Here is a 14,102-nt window from a genome sequence, read left to right on the forward strand (position 1 = left end):
GGACCCTGTGTTGGGGAGGTCCTTTTGGGTCTTTGGCTCAGATGAATTAGCAGCTCAATTGAGCTAGCTGAGCGCAGTACTTGGAGAGGAGGGTTTTGCGGGGTTCAGGCAGTCCATAGTGGTAGCCAGCGTGAGCCTTTAAACATGAAGAAATTATTTTGAGATCTTACATGAAGTTGACAGAAATATCACAACACTGTTACAAATTTGATTATTCAAAGATCGGGCAATCTGTAATTGTTTCTTCAGATATTATTACTATCAACCTATATGCACAAGGATATGAAGCAAAATTCTGTAGCTCCTAGAGGGATTATCCTGTCATTAAGCCTTGATTTCAAACTTTCATTTAAATTAGCCTTCACCTGTCTTTCTGAATCTCTTGAATTTGTCTCCCCTGTGCTGCCCATATGCCTCTGTCTTCATAGGAAATATGATAGCTCATCATATTTTATGGGATCTTGCTACCGCTGCTATGTGGGACTGTAACCCTTTGTAAAGAGTCGAGAAGCTAATGAACATGCTCTTGGAGATAGTTAATCTTTTTTACTTAGTCCTTATTGGTCAGATGACTTTTCAGTCTCTTTGGTCATCTTTGGCTGCAGACCACACACCCACTACATATATGCATGAACTCACCCACATGTGTGCACACATATACAATTGTATACAAACATGCATGCAGAGCATATATGCCCACAAACCATTTCCATTTTGATTTTAATTGATATTTCCCACACTTTGAAATTGTCTTGCAGGATAATGTGGTTGTAAGATGTTTAGGAACATGAAACGTGTGAAATGTAAATGTGAAAACTATTAGAGTAACACGAAATTCAACTATATGAGTTTCCAGTAGGCACCTAAGTCCATTTTATGCTGCTCTAATAGAATACCTGATACTGAGCAATTTATAAAGAATATAAATTTTTTCTCCAGTGTTCTGGAGGCCGAGATGTCCAAGATCAAAGGTGTGGCACTGGCAAGGGCCCTCTTGCTGCATATTCGCATGGCAGAAGGTGAAGGATAAAAGGCGACAAATGTTGTGTCCTCACATGACAGAAAGGATTGATATAAAAAAGTAACATTTTATGAAAAAATATAAAATGTTCAAGGGGGACAAAGTCTACATTGCTAATGGTAAAATCCAAATGAAAATAAACAATCACAAAACTTTAGCTAATGAATGACACAGGAATGTACAAAATAAAAAAAATTGAAAAAGTCCGGATAATAAGATGCAATATTTTGTATACTAAGTAGATAACAGAATAAAGATAAATCAGTAATAGGATTAATGAGTTGTGTTTAATGGTTGTATTTGAATTATGTCCATCCAAGGAAGAAATAAAAGCACAAATGGAAATAATGTTTGAAAATAATAAAATAATTAATATTAGAGGTTTTTTGTATGTTTTTTAAAAAAGACTTAAGACCACTAAAATAGACAAAATCTCATAAACATGACCAGGGAAAGAAAAATAAATAACCATACAGTTTATTAGGAATGATCAAGAAGATGCAACTAAATCATTATTTGTTTACATTTTAACACATTTAACAGAAAAAATAGAATTCTATGTCAATATATGCCAATATAGATAGACATGAATGAAAGAATAATTTTAAAGGATAATACAAAAAACAATCAATCATAGAATAAGTAGGAAAAAAGCTGAATAGAGCTTGAAAGAAATTATTAAAAGTGTCTAAAAATAACCAGTGAAAAAATGATAGACCCATAAGGCTTTAGAAATGAGTTCTTTCAAACCATTATATAACACAAAATTTTTGTGCCAGTTGAAATATTTGATAATAAAAGGTAAGTTTTCCCTCTTTCTTTTCTTATAATTGGCTTAACTACAGGAAACTTAGATCGATTTCTTTTAGAAATGGAAATGAAAAATTCTAAACAAATGGTGACTGCATGAACTCTAGTATATTAAAGAAATTATGTGCTATGGCTAAGTAGGTTTTATTACAGAATTTTAATGATGGCTTATTAATAAAATATATGTATATTATAATAATCCATTATGTTAGTAAGGGAAAACGTATGGCTATCTATTCATGATTAAAGTAAATTATAAGTAAAATAGGGCTAGAAGAGTAGTTTATACATGTAATAAAAATATATCTGACAAAGCACTCAGCATCATACTTGAAATGCAAACACTAGAGTCATGTTCTTTACAAGTCAAGATTGTCAAGATTGTCTGTTCTCCCTGCTACATCACAATTCATATACCGTATAATAAAGATAGCATTTCAAATCAATAGGATAAAACATAGATATTCACTAATATTGTTTGGAAAACTATGAAAAATGAAAACACCAAGGAAACAAAATTAGGGAGGATTTGAAGCATTTATTTATATACAAATAAATATACAATATATATTTATATATATTATTTATATACAAAGCATTTATATATAGACAAAGGATGTAATGGTGGAACAAATGATTAGCATATGTGGAAAGTGTAAGTGCATATTTATGTTAGTTTGGAGTGACAAGAGCTTTAAAACTATAATGGAAATTATAAGGAAAGATTTGAAAGGAAATAAAGAAAAATCACTATAAATTAAAAGAAAAAAGAACACTGGAAAAATATTTTTGAACAAATATGGCAGTTACAATGTTAATATCTTTATAAAGAGCTGTTACAAATCAGTAAATACATACCTAATCCTTAAAAAAACAGGCAATTGACAGAAAAGGAAACACAAGTTGTCAGGAGACAGGAAAGAAACAATATGACCTTATCCCTTATCTTACTAGTTAAGCAACAATTGGTGTTGGAAAAATTGAGGGAATGAATGAAAGATAATCAATTAACTCAGGCCAGTAAAAAGTAGTGATTCAGATGCAGGCTTTGAAGTAGAACTATTTGAGTTAAAATGCTCTCCTACCACTAACTGCTAATCTCAGTTTACTTCTCAGTACTCAATGCCAACATTTATAAATTAACAGGGGTTGCCTTTATACAATCACCTGTTGAGGTTATGTGAAAACATGCCCACTTGAAACTTACAGAAGCATATCTAAGCCTGATGTCTGTCTGTTTCTTTGTTACCTACTTATTTATTTATATCTGGCATCCACTGTTTATATATCTTTCTAATTATATTTCTACGTCTCTATGTTAAGAAGGCATGAGGTGAGAGGGCAATGAAGCAGAGAGAGAGAGGAGAGAGAGAGAGAAATTGGGTCTGTAAGGGTATACATTCAAAGATGGTTCAGTAGTTATATCTTGCAAATTTTTGTCTATATTTTTACAAGAGTATTTAAGCTGAAAATATATAATATCTATAATAAAATTATTGAAACATGATTTAAAAATCACAGATAGTATGGTAAAGACAGTTCGTTGGCTGTCTTATTATTAAGTCATTTGGGTAATCCCAATATAATGGGATATAATGACTTATATTATTAGTCATTTGGGTAATCCATGATTACTCATACTAGCTAAACCCTGAAATATCAGTGGCTTAGCATGTGCTTTATTTCTTGCTCATATTACTGCTTTATGGAGCCACCCCACTTGGAACGTACGGCCTCTAAGTTTGCCATTTCAAGGGAAGAAAGTAACTGGAAGGTTACTGTGGACTTTTTAAGGGTTTACAGCATTTATTCCCACATTCTTTTGGTTTAAACTTTGTTATATAGTCCAAACCTAATTGTAAAGGGAGCTGGGAGATGCAGAGAAGCCATGGAGATGTGATGAGCATTAATGGTTTCTGCCTTTGCTGGAGTCTGAATGGGACCAAGTTCTCCGGGATAACCCAGTTGCACTGTTAACTCTTTAGAACAATCTCCAGAGTGCTTCATTCTAATAATGCCTTTGCAATAACACCATCACCTGGGAATTGGTTGGAGAGTCTTGAATTAGCCCTCTATTTTCATAAAAGATTGTAAATCTGGCCCATATATCATCATGATCATCATTAAACCCAGAGTAGATCTGCATTCTAGGTCAGAGGACAAAAACGCTGCTTTCTAATTCTTACCTAATAGTTAGCTGAATTAAGAGATATTTGGAAGTGAATAGGGGGGATTTCTCTTTGAAAGTATTATAATTCTTAGACCAAGCAGGACAAATAAAACTACTCCATAAACTCTTCATATTATTCCCTTCCTTTCCGTGTCATTACATCTCTCTCTCCACCCCTCAAGGTTGCGTTCATAATTTGCATCTTGGTCTCACGGCTGAAGGTCCTAATGAAACCTATTCTTGCATTTGCATTTGGGTTATTGTGCACAATATATCTGAGTGGTTCATGTATGAACCTCCAAGTAAGAAATTTCTTTCAATACTGAGTTCTAAGAAAAGCTTGGCTTATTTTGAGGGATGTTTTAGTTTACTCATTTATTTATTATTTCATGCTTTCTTTTTTGCTTTGACCACCAGAAGTCACACTCAAAACATTAGTTCAACTAGCACACATAGGACATTAAGGGCTGTGAATATGTATTGCACCATCCTTGCCCCCATGCTGATCTTTCATTTAGATTTACATTTTTGGGTCCTAAATTTTCATTTTTGGGTCCTAAATTTTCATTTTTATTTATGTTTTAGTATTTTAACATGCATTTTAAAGTCACCTTAATTCCCATGTGCCAAAGTAGGAGTTATAAATATATTCACCCTGGGGAATCAGCCAGCCCAAGAACTTCCAGGATGATTGCTTGAAGGGCTCTTTTGATACAGACAGGGTGCATTTGGTTTTGGAGCCAAATTTTACAGAAATGTATCAATTTATTGGGCATTCTCCTGTGCATATTTTAGTAAAGAGCAAGCTTGGAGGATAGGATGTTTATGGGAAGTAAAGAGAAATGTGACAGTCAATTTAAAAAGGAACAAAAATAAATCATAGCGAGTCCTTTTAGGATTCACAAAGGGTTTTTGCATTCTTCTAGTCTAGAGGTCATGTTTGTATTTCACTTATGTATTGCTTCACTAATGAGTGGGGAAGTAAGACACTGACTAGACTATTAATATCCCTCTAAAGATAATAGTCATAAGTAAAAAAAATAGGATTTGCCCATTTCTCAGAATATAGAATGTTACAGATAGAGAGCAGTATTAGATTATGCCTATGACCTGGTTTCCATGGCAACACATTCATTATCTTATCTCATTCTTTCCTAAGTTACCCAATTTAACTGCCTTATCCCTTTCATCACACCTCCCCCTCATTAAACACTTACCAGATCCTTTTCTGATGCTATGTAGGCAGTATAACAGCTTTCACAGCTGCTTGCTGAATGAAATGGGAAAATGTGCACACACACTCACACACACACACACAACGCTCTGGGAGTATGTGTAGGGAGAGGAATTTCAGCAGTATTTCAAGATCAAGGGATGCAAGTGGCAGGTATGTGTTCTATATATATATACACATACACAGTGCATCCCTCTGGCACATTTTGTGCAGAAATGTGCCCCACCTTAGTGCACAGAGCTGCCATGTGTCGATTTGATCGAGTTTGGGTTCTCCTGACAGTGTGACAGGCTATTAATCACATGTGACCAAAATAGCACACAAAGGAGAGCACTTCTGTTTTTTTCTTTCCCTGGGTGGGAATGGGTGATTTGCTGAAACTCCTTGTCTTTCCAGTCTTTGTGGTTTCCTTTTTTAGATTTTGTCTTTTTGTCACCCTTCACCCTTATTAGAGGACTTCTCATTTAGAATTGTGAAGTAGGTGTGTTATCTTTGGTGGCTGAGGTCATAGGGACAAAGTCAGCAGAATAGGGATTACATTAAAAAAAATAGACACCTATTTTATATTGACTTGTTTCCTCTTGAGACCCATTGAGAGGATCATATGACTTCACAATTATTGCTTTAATGGCTTTATCTTACTTAGGGGGATGTAATATTCAGGAGTTAAAACATTTTAATGGCCAGGTCATGGTGACAGTAGATGCTTATCTTTGTACGTGTTTATAAATATGTAACCTGGCATATTTATTATGTTTCTACATATTCTATTTCAAGGTGAGGTAATCACATGCTATGCTGTTGGAAATTTCTAGTAGGAGGTACTGAGCCTTTTATGCCAGAGTTGGCTGTCACATGCATTGCCTTGCTCAGGAGTGGCCTGGGTACTCGATGTGTCTAACCCCTTCTATCCATGATGAGAAATGGCCAAAAATGAGTGAACTTGATTTCATAGTCCCTATAGCCCAAGAACATAAGTTATGTTGGCTTCATTTGTCACTGTGCCTGAGGTTGGAGTACAGATATGTGGAATCCTGTCTGCAGCAGAAAGGTTAGGGAGATGGGCAAGATCAAAGCCAGGAGAGCAGAGTTCAACCATATTCTAAGGAGGAGTCAGCAGACATTTTATGTAAATGGCCAGATAGGCTTTGCAGATCATAGTCTGTTACAACCACTCAACTCTGCTTTTGTAACATGAAAGTGGTCACAGACAATATATTAATGAATGCACATAGCTGTGTTTCAATAAAAATTTATTTACAGAAACAGATAGTGGGCTGAATTTGACCTGCAGGCCATAGTTTGCTGATCCCTGTTCTTAGGAATGGGACCAAGTACATAGTAATTACTGAGATGTGGAGTCAAGCAAGAAAGATGGGGTGATCAACAAATCTGTCAAGAGAAAAAGTAAGAAGTAATAGTAAAACCTGACAATTAAATTATAGTCACCGTATGCCAGTCGATCTTCTAAGTATTTTACGTAGATTAAATCATTGCACCTTCATAACAACAATCCCAGGAGAAAAGTACTGTTTGACTGGCTGAGAAACATGGAGGTTATATGATGATCCCAAGGTCAGAACACTATTTAGTGACAGGGCTGGGAACCAAACACAGATTTTAAAATTCATGTTCTTAATCAATGTGATTTATTCATACTGTAAAGCTGTCAAGTGAGAGATGGTCAGGAGGAATTCTGGGGATGGAGTTCATATACCACAGGAGACCTTATATCGTCTCAGAGTGGGCTGAATTTGAAAGCCCAGAATGGGATGGACAGGCTGTACATCCACTACCCCGGCACCAAACTGCAATTGAGTGGGGCTGGAGAAAGGCAGAGGCTGACAGAAAATCTCCACTATGACGTTAACTTTCTTTGCATATGAAATATACAAAGAAATGTGTGTACAAATATACATATTAAAGAGTACACATATTTATAATGTAAGGAATAATAATAAACACCCTTGAACTCACTGTCCCACTTAGATTATTATTAAGACCATAGAAGGTTCCTCCAAGTGTCCCTCCCTAGTTCTACTCCATTCTGTCTCCCCCTAAAATAACTCATTATTTTTCATATTTAATTAATATTTGCCTTGCTTTTCTTTACAGTTTTGTGACATATGTATGGAGTCTAAACAGTATATTATTTGGTATTGTCTGTATTTTATCTTTTATATGAATGGAATAGAGACTATTTCCTCAGCATTAAACCTTTTAAGTCCATACATCTTGTTCCATCTCATTGTAATTCATGTATTTCTATTGCTTTACAATATTCCATTGTATGAATATACTCTATTTATTTATTCATCCTGTTAATGGCCATTAGGTCTGCTTTAAGTTTTTAATCTATTATGGATAATGCTACTATAAACATTTATGTATGTATTTCATCTTATGGTGTACAAGTACCAGAATTTCTGTAGGAGATATTCGTATGAGTGAAATTCCTCGCTCATAGACTGTAAATGCATTTAACTTTAAGAGGTAATGGAAAACTGGGTGCGGTGGCTCACACCTGTAATTCCAGCATTTTAGGAGGCTGATGTGGGCTGATGACTTAAGTTCAGGGGTTCAAGACCAGCTTGGGCAACATAGCAAAACCTCATATCTACAGAAATACAAAACATTAGCAGAGCATGGTGATACATGCCTGTAGTCCCAGCTACTCAAGAGGCTGAGGTGAGAGGATCTCTTGAGCCTGATGGTGGAGGCTGCAGTGAACCTAGATTCAGCCACTGCACTTTAAACTGGGTGATTAGGTGAGACCCTGTCTCAAAAAGAGGTAATGGAAAATTGTTTTCCAACATGGTTGTAACAATCTATTATGTCCACCAGCAGTGGCAGAGAGTTGGTGTGGCTCTATGTCCTTGCTAGCACTTCATGTTTGCTAGTCTGGTAGATGTGACACAGTGTCTCATTGTGGTTTTAACTTGCATTCCCCTGGTTGCACTTGAAGTTTTTTTCTCAGGCATTAATATTATTGCCCTCATACTCTTCCTAATTATTATGGACAAATATCACATAGACTCTTGCATGGTTTATGGGGAAACCTGCCTTTTTTATCTCCTTCATGCTGACAGGGTTAGTGGATAGGCAGCAACGCAAACACAGAAATATCCTCTCTGGATGCAATTGAACAAATTTGTGCCTCTGCATGAATCAAAATTCCATTATTTCTCCTAGGTTTTGGAGGGAGAAACACCCAGGTTTATTATAATAATATTCCATCTCCATCACAAACTAGCAGAAAGAACCTGAGAAAAGTTATTTAACTTCTTGAAATTTTAGTTGCCTCAGTAATAAGATAAACACAATAGTATTCCTCAATGCTGGATATTGACAGTTGATTCTAAGCTCTTCCTTGTTTTTTAGGGGCTAAAATTCTGAAAACTACATTTTCCAGGACCCCTGGTCAACAGGGTTCTGGTTTAGTTTTTCCAATGTGGGACACGTAGGTAGCGGCCCTTTAAGACAGAAGAGGAGAAGCATTTGTTGCTCTCTTGTTTTGGAGAATAGCCATGTAGACATGTAATGAACATGAAATTCACAGTATCTTCCAGGTGAACTTCTGTGAAACCCTACTTCAGTGTAACATGCAGATGAGAACATTGGCAGGGGCTTCCTGTGGTTCAAATATTTTCTAATTTCTTCAAAGGTAGCAGAAGTTCTCACCAGCCTTCAGTCTTTAGTCATTGTATTTAATACTCTCTGTATTAATCCATTTCTCTAAAACAAAGTGGTTTTTAAGAGAATTCTGAAATATAAACCTGAATTCTGACTGCTATACGTTACCTCACCCTACCTAACTACTTTGGGCCGTTGTGAAGATTCATGGAGTAATTCATGTATAACATCTAGTATGAGCCTGGCACATAGTGGGTATTCTATAAGCACTCACTTTCTCCACTTTTTTTTTTAAAGAGGATTATCTCCAACTTTGAAATGTAGAAATGGAAACAGATGGAGAATGGTGAGGAAGCTTGCTTTAGACAGTAAATTAGGAGACCTTGGATGAGCGTGCATATGAAACTTGGTTTCCATGACACCCCGGCCAGGGCTTGAATGCATCTTCTCCAGCACTGCCAAATCTGTGGTGAGGGTCTCAAATGTCTGAGAGCCAGCTTTGTGAGCTGCTCGCCAGGTTCAGTCTCCACCAGGTGTGTTGGAATGCCAGCATCCCTCTCTCACTGCGACGCTGACTTTATAGTGTTTACTCTGAATTTCATTTAAAAAATCCCTACCTAGAGTTATTCCTTGATCAAGTTCCTGCTAATACCTGCCAGGAAATTTTCTAAACCATTTTCTAGGTTGAGTCAACAAATAGAAACTACCTCCCTCCACACTGTTGAAGCTTCATCTGGAAAGTAATTGGTGTAGCTATGGCCTGTTCATTTCTCCACTGGCCTCAAACAGGCTTGAAATAAAGCTCAAAGTGTGACTGGTTAACAATCAGAAATGCTGACAGGCCTGAGCTCATTTCCCGAGACTCCTCTGCTACTGTGTTTTGGCATTTTCATAGTCCTTCATGAACAATCTCAGAAAAGCTAGGCTGCAAATCAAATTCTATCTTCAGAGTTCTTGCTCTTTTAAAAATATCGAAAGAAATGCTGCACGGAGAGGGGATGGTATCCCCTTCCCTTCTCGGCATCATCCTTGCCATCCATTCTCTGTGTGAATTAAGCAAAGCATGCCTCTGTTGTCCTCAAGTTTCTCCTTTCTAAACCTTTTCTCCTCTTCTAAGATCCCCCTTTACACATCAAAGTCTCAGTGTTCTGAATTAATGTGTATTACTGTGTTCCCTCTCCAAGGGATATATACATTTTTAAGGCCTGTTTCTGCCTGGTGTGGAAAGCTCTGCTTACTTTTGTCCTCAACACACACATAAAATGCCTTATGTGTAACTGGCATTATGATAGGCAGTGGGGACAAGAATGCACAAACTCTTCCTGTTCTCAAGAAGTCCAGAAGGGAAGACATTACCATACAGTGTATGGTGCCAGCTTGTCTGTGGGAGCTCAGGCTTGGGGAAGGTCATGGGTATCAGAGGATGAGCTTGAAGAGAAACTTGGGCAAAGCAGGGGAGGACTCACACTGAGGTTGAGTAGCCGCGGGATTTTCATCCCTCTCTGGCTGGTGAAACTCCCTCTGGGATATCCATGAGACTTTTCCTGCTCACTGGATCTGCTGGCAGAACATGTAGGGTGGCTTTGTTTGAGAGAGTCCAGCTTCAAGAGAGCCTCATCCTGAGGAGCTAAGAATGTGTTCTTTAGAAATAGGGACATTACAGGGAGGTACGAGAGGAGCTGCTGGGAATTGGTGGGAGTGATGTGGGTGGCAGGAGTGATCTGCCACCACTCTTTTTGCTATAGAACAAGGCAAGCCCCCTTAGGCACACATAATGCCAGCACAGAGCACAAGTGGCCAGGGACCTGTCCATTTGCCCATCTGTGTGTCTGCAGTTATAGTAAGGCATATCACCAGAGCTGACTGATGGGCTTCCCATGGTGCTCTTGGATCTCAGGCCAGACACCTCTGCAAGCCTCTAAGCAACTCCGCAAGACTGACTCCGGGGCTGCAGAGTCAGGCCAGAAGTGTTAGAGATGGGCGTGTGCTTTTCAGAGAGAGAGGACATGATGATTCATTAGTCATTTATGGAACACCTGCCTTGTTCCAGCACTGCACTTGGTAAATGACAGAATCCCTGCCACAGACTAGCAGGGGAGACAAAATGTAAATTATCACAGCACAGAGCAGGGACCATCCCTTGGGAACTATCTGGAAAATATGTCAAGATTCAGGGAATTTAGTGGGAGACATGCTGATATCAGGGGTTGGAGACCTGGTTTAGAGGCTTTGGAATTAGGAAACTTTTGTAGTTTTAGTGCCCTAAAAGCGCATCCTGAGATAGGGACCTGGGTAAGTCATTTATTTGGGCAATGATCTCAGGCAGCACAGTAAGAGTGTGGGTAAGTGGGACAGGGTGGGTGGGGAAGGCCAATAAAGGTGCATTGGTAAGCAGGTCACTGCCATGGGCAACAGGTGTCAATCCTGATGGGGACCTTATAAGGGGATGTTTAGAGCACATTTCAGATTCTGTCCCTGTAAGGGGTGAGGAAGCTGGGACATTTACTCGCTAGCTCCTATCACAGCTCAGCATTGAGAGTGGCCCCCAGGACATTACCTCCTTGGCACTTCTGGCCTGTCCTGAGCCCAGACTGAGCATATGCCCAGGACACGAGAGTGTGCATATGGAAACAGACTGTGGGTGACCTCAAGGTGGCAAGAAAGGCCCTGGATGGGCCCTGATACTTTCTGCTATGGGAGCCAATAGAAGGGAAAAGACACATCATGAAGCCACTTGAATCAGGGGTGTTGGCCGTGAAATGCTGTACCCTCTAAGCTTCATTTTACTTTTTCAATTTTGTTTACTCTTTTTGATGGATGGAGGGAGGGTCAGATTATCCAAAGTGTCCTTTTTCCCATTTTTATACTATGGTCACCTATGTCAGAATAAAGTAAAAAAGAAAAAAATGTATATATAGGCTGGTTTGTGTTAATTAGGGTATATGAGTGTGTGAACGTATATGTTTACATTCATTTACATATAAAGGTGTAGGTGTATATTTGTTTGTACATCTTATATATGGATTTTGTGATTTCTCAGTAAAATAATAGAGCCAAAAAGGAGGAGGGTCATTCTTTTAACATACTCACACTAGGGCCCTCCTATTTTACTTGGTGATCAGTTTATTACAGTTTAGCATATGTTAAAAACAACGTTAGCTGTGCCTTCTGTGTTTTATCTCTAGAGTTAGGTTTATTACTTAGTGCTTTACTGGGGAAATTAGTCTGACAGGTTTTGATTTTAGAGCCATCTCATTTCCTGGCAAAGCATCTCCATCTTTTCTTACTGTTTTTTAAGGCAGGAATAAAGAGTGGTCATTTTTTTATACCAAGGAGAGTATCAGGCAATTGGATTAAAGGAAATGGAATACATTTGGTCTTGTTTGCCAAATCCCTTTGTGGTTTTCCTCATTTGTAAAATGGGAATGATGCTGTCTGTTGCAGAGGGTGATTGTCAATATGTAATGAGATAATGGATCTAAGAAGACTTCTAGACTCCAATGTCAGGCAGGCTTCAAGGAGAGACTAAGAGGCGGCCTGATTCCAGGAACATCTAAGAACTGTACCCAGTGGGTGTGTTGGAGCATGGGGTTAAGGCAGTAAACAGCTTTACTTCAACTCACACAGCCCAAAGACACCTCTGTGAAAAGGAAGAGCTCCCTGTGAGCAATCTAAGTCCATCAACTGTATGAGCAAAAACTGCATTAGAAACAGGGAGAGAAAAGTGGATGTGGCAGAGAGTGGGAAGTGCTAATAATACATTTGGAAGGTCCACTCCATCGGATGCCATTCTTGTGGCTCTACAACAGCATTTCACTTCTTCTACATGCTATTTTTCCATAGCAGTCATTGTTATTATCATTCTAGAAAAAATGTGGCTTAGAGAGTAACTTCAGAAAAGCATTTGAATCCAGGTCTGTCTGATGCTCAAACTTACCTTCCTTCTGCATGGTGTTGCAAACCCAAGAAAGAAGCCTGGTATTGCTACTTAAAGCAGCCTACAGTCATCATTGTTACAATGCTGCCTTTTTGTAGCAGAAGAGGGAAACATAGGAGGCCTTATGTAACTGTAATAGGTTCATTACCTGATGCACACAGTAAGTCAATGAATTGAGACACTGTGTTTCAGCAGAGAAAGGTTTAGTCATAGGGCCACCAAATGAGGAGATGGGGGGAACGCTCAAATCCCTCTCCCTGAGGTTAGGGTTTTTTCAGGATTTTGGAGTGGACTGAATTGTGGAGAATGTTGACTGGTTGAAGAGCGCAGGGTAAAGTCATGGGACAGGGAGATGAAGAAACTATATTTTTATTCTGATTTGATTCCTCTGTGGGGGTCTTTCAACTGATTGGCTTCAGCCATTCCACTGGAATTTGGGATCTCAAAGACATCTTAAGTGATGATTAAACAAAAGCCTTATAATTCTGTCAGAGATCTTGTCTACAGCAGCAATGGGGATGCAAATTGTCACTATCTAGTGCTATGTGATTTTGGCAAGGAAGTGGGCCAAGTGCAGCATGATTGATGTTTAATTATAACCATATTTCTGTTCATAATTCTTGTTAACCCTGTGAAGATGGCTTCACTTGCTTATTGGCTGAAGGTCTGCAAGGACTCAATTCACATATCTGATCATACCTGGAGTCCAGACTTTCTCCTGATGCCTGGTAAGAACCCTAGGTTCAAGGATGCATTTACTGTGTCCCTGAAATTTTCCTCCTAACCTTAGGATTAGTTCTCACTCAGAGCTCCAGTCTCTACTCCATGCATTTCTTATCCACACTCTTTTCCAGGCATCCCATTTTTTTACAGTTCCTAAACTTGCCACACTAGTCCATGCATCCATGCCTCTGCCTTAAAATGCCCCTCTTCTTTCCCACAATTATCTTGCTCTTGTTCTTTTTCTAGGGCTCATATCATGTGTCTTCTTTCCCATGCAACCTTTTTAGATCTGCCCAAGCAGAATTTACTACTCCCTTCATTGTGTCATCACAAACCTATGCCATATTTGCACTTAACTCATTGCATTGCCATTATAAATTTGTTTTTCCATGGCAGAAACTGTTAAGACTCAGCAACAGTGTGTTGTGTGTGCCTCTATGTTTCCCAGACCCCTTTGCCATTAGGTCGGCTCCGTATGACTGAGTTCTAGCCAGTGAGCTATGGGCAGAAGTGATGTGTACCAATTGCGAGCTCGACTTTTGAAATCATCCCACGTGATCCTCCTGCCATCTAC

The sequence above is a fragment of the Pan paniscus genome, chromosome 2, assembly GCF_029289425.2.
Source record: "Pan paniscus chromosome 2, NHGRI_mPanPan1-v2.0_pri, whole genome shotgun sequence".
NCBI lineage: Eukaryota > Metazoa > Chordata > Mammalia > Primates > Hominidae > Pan > Pan paniscus.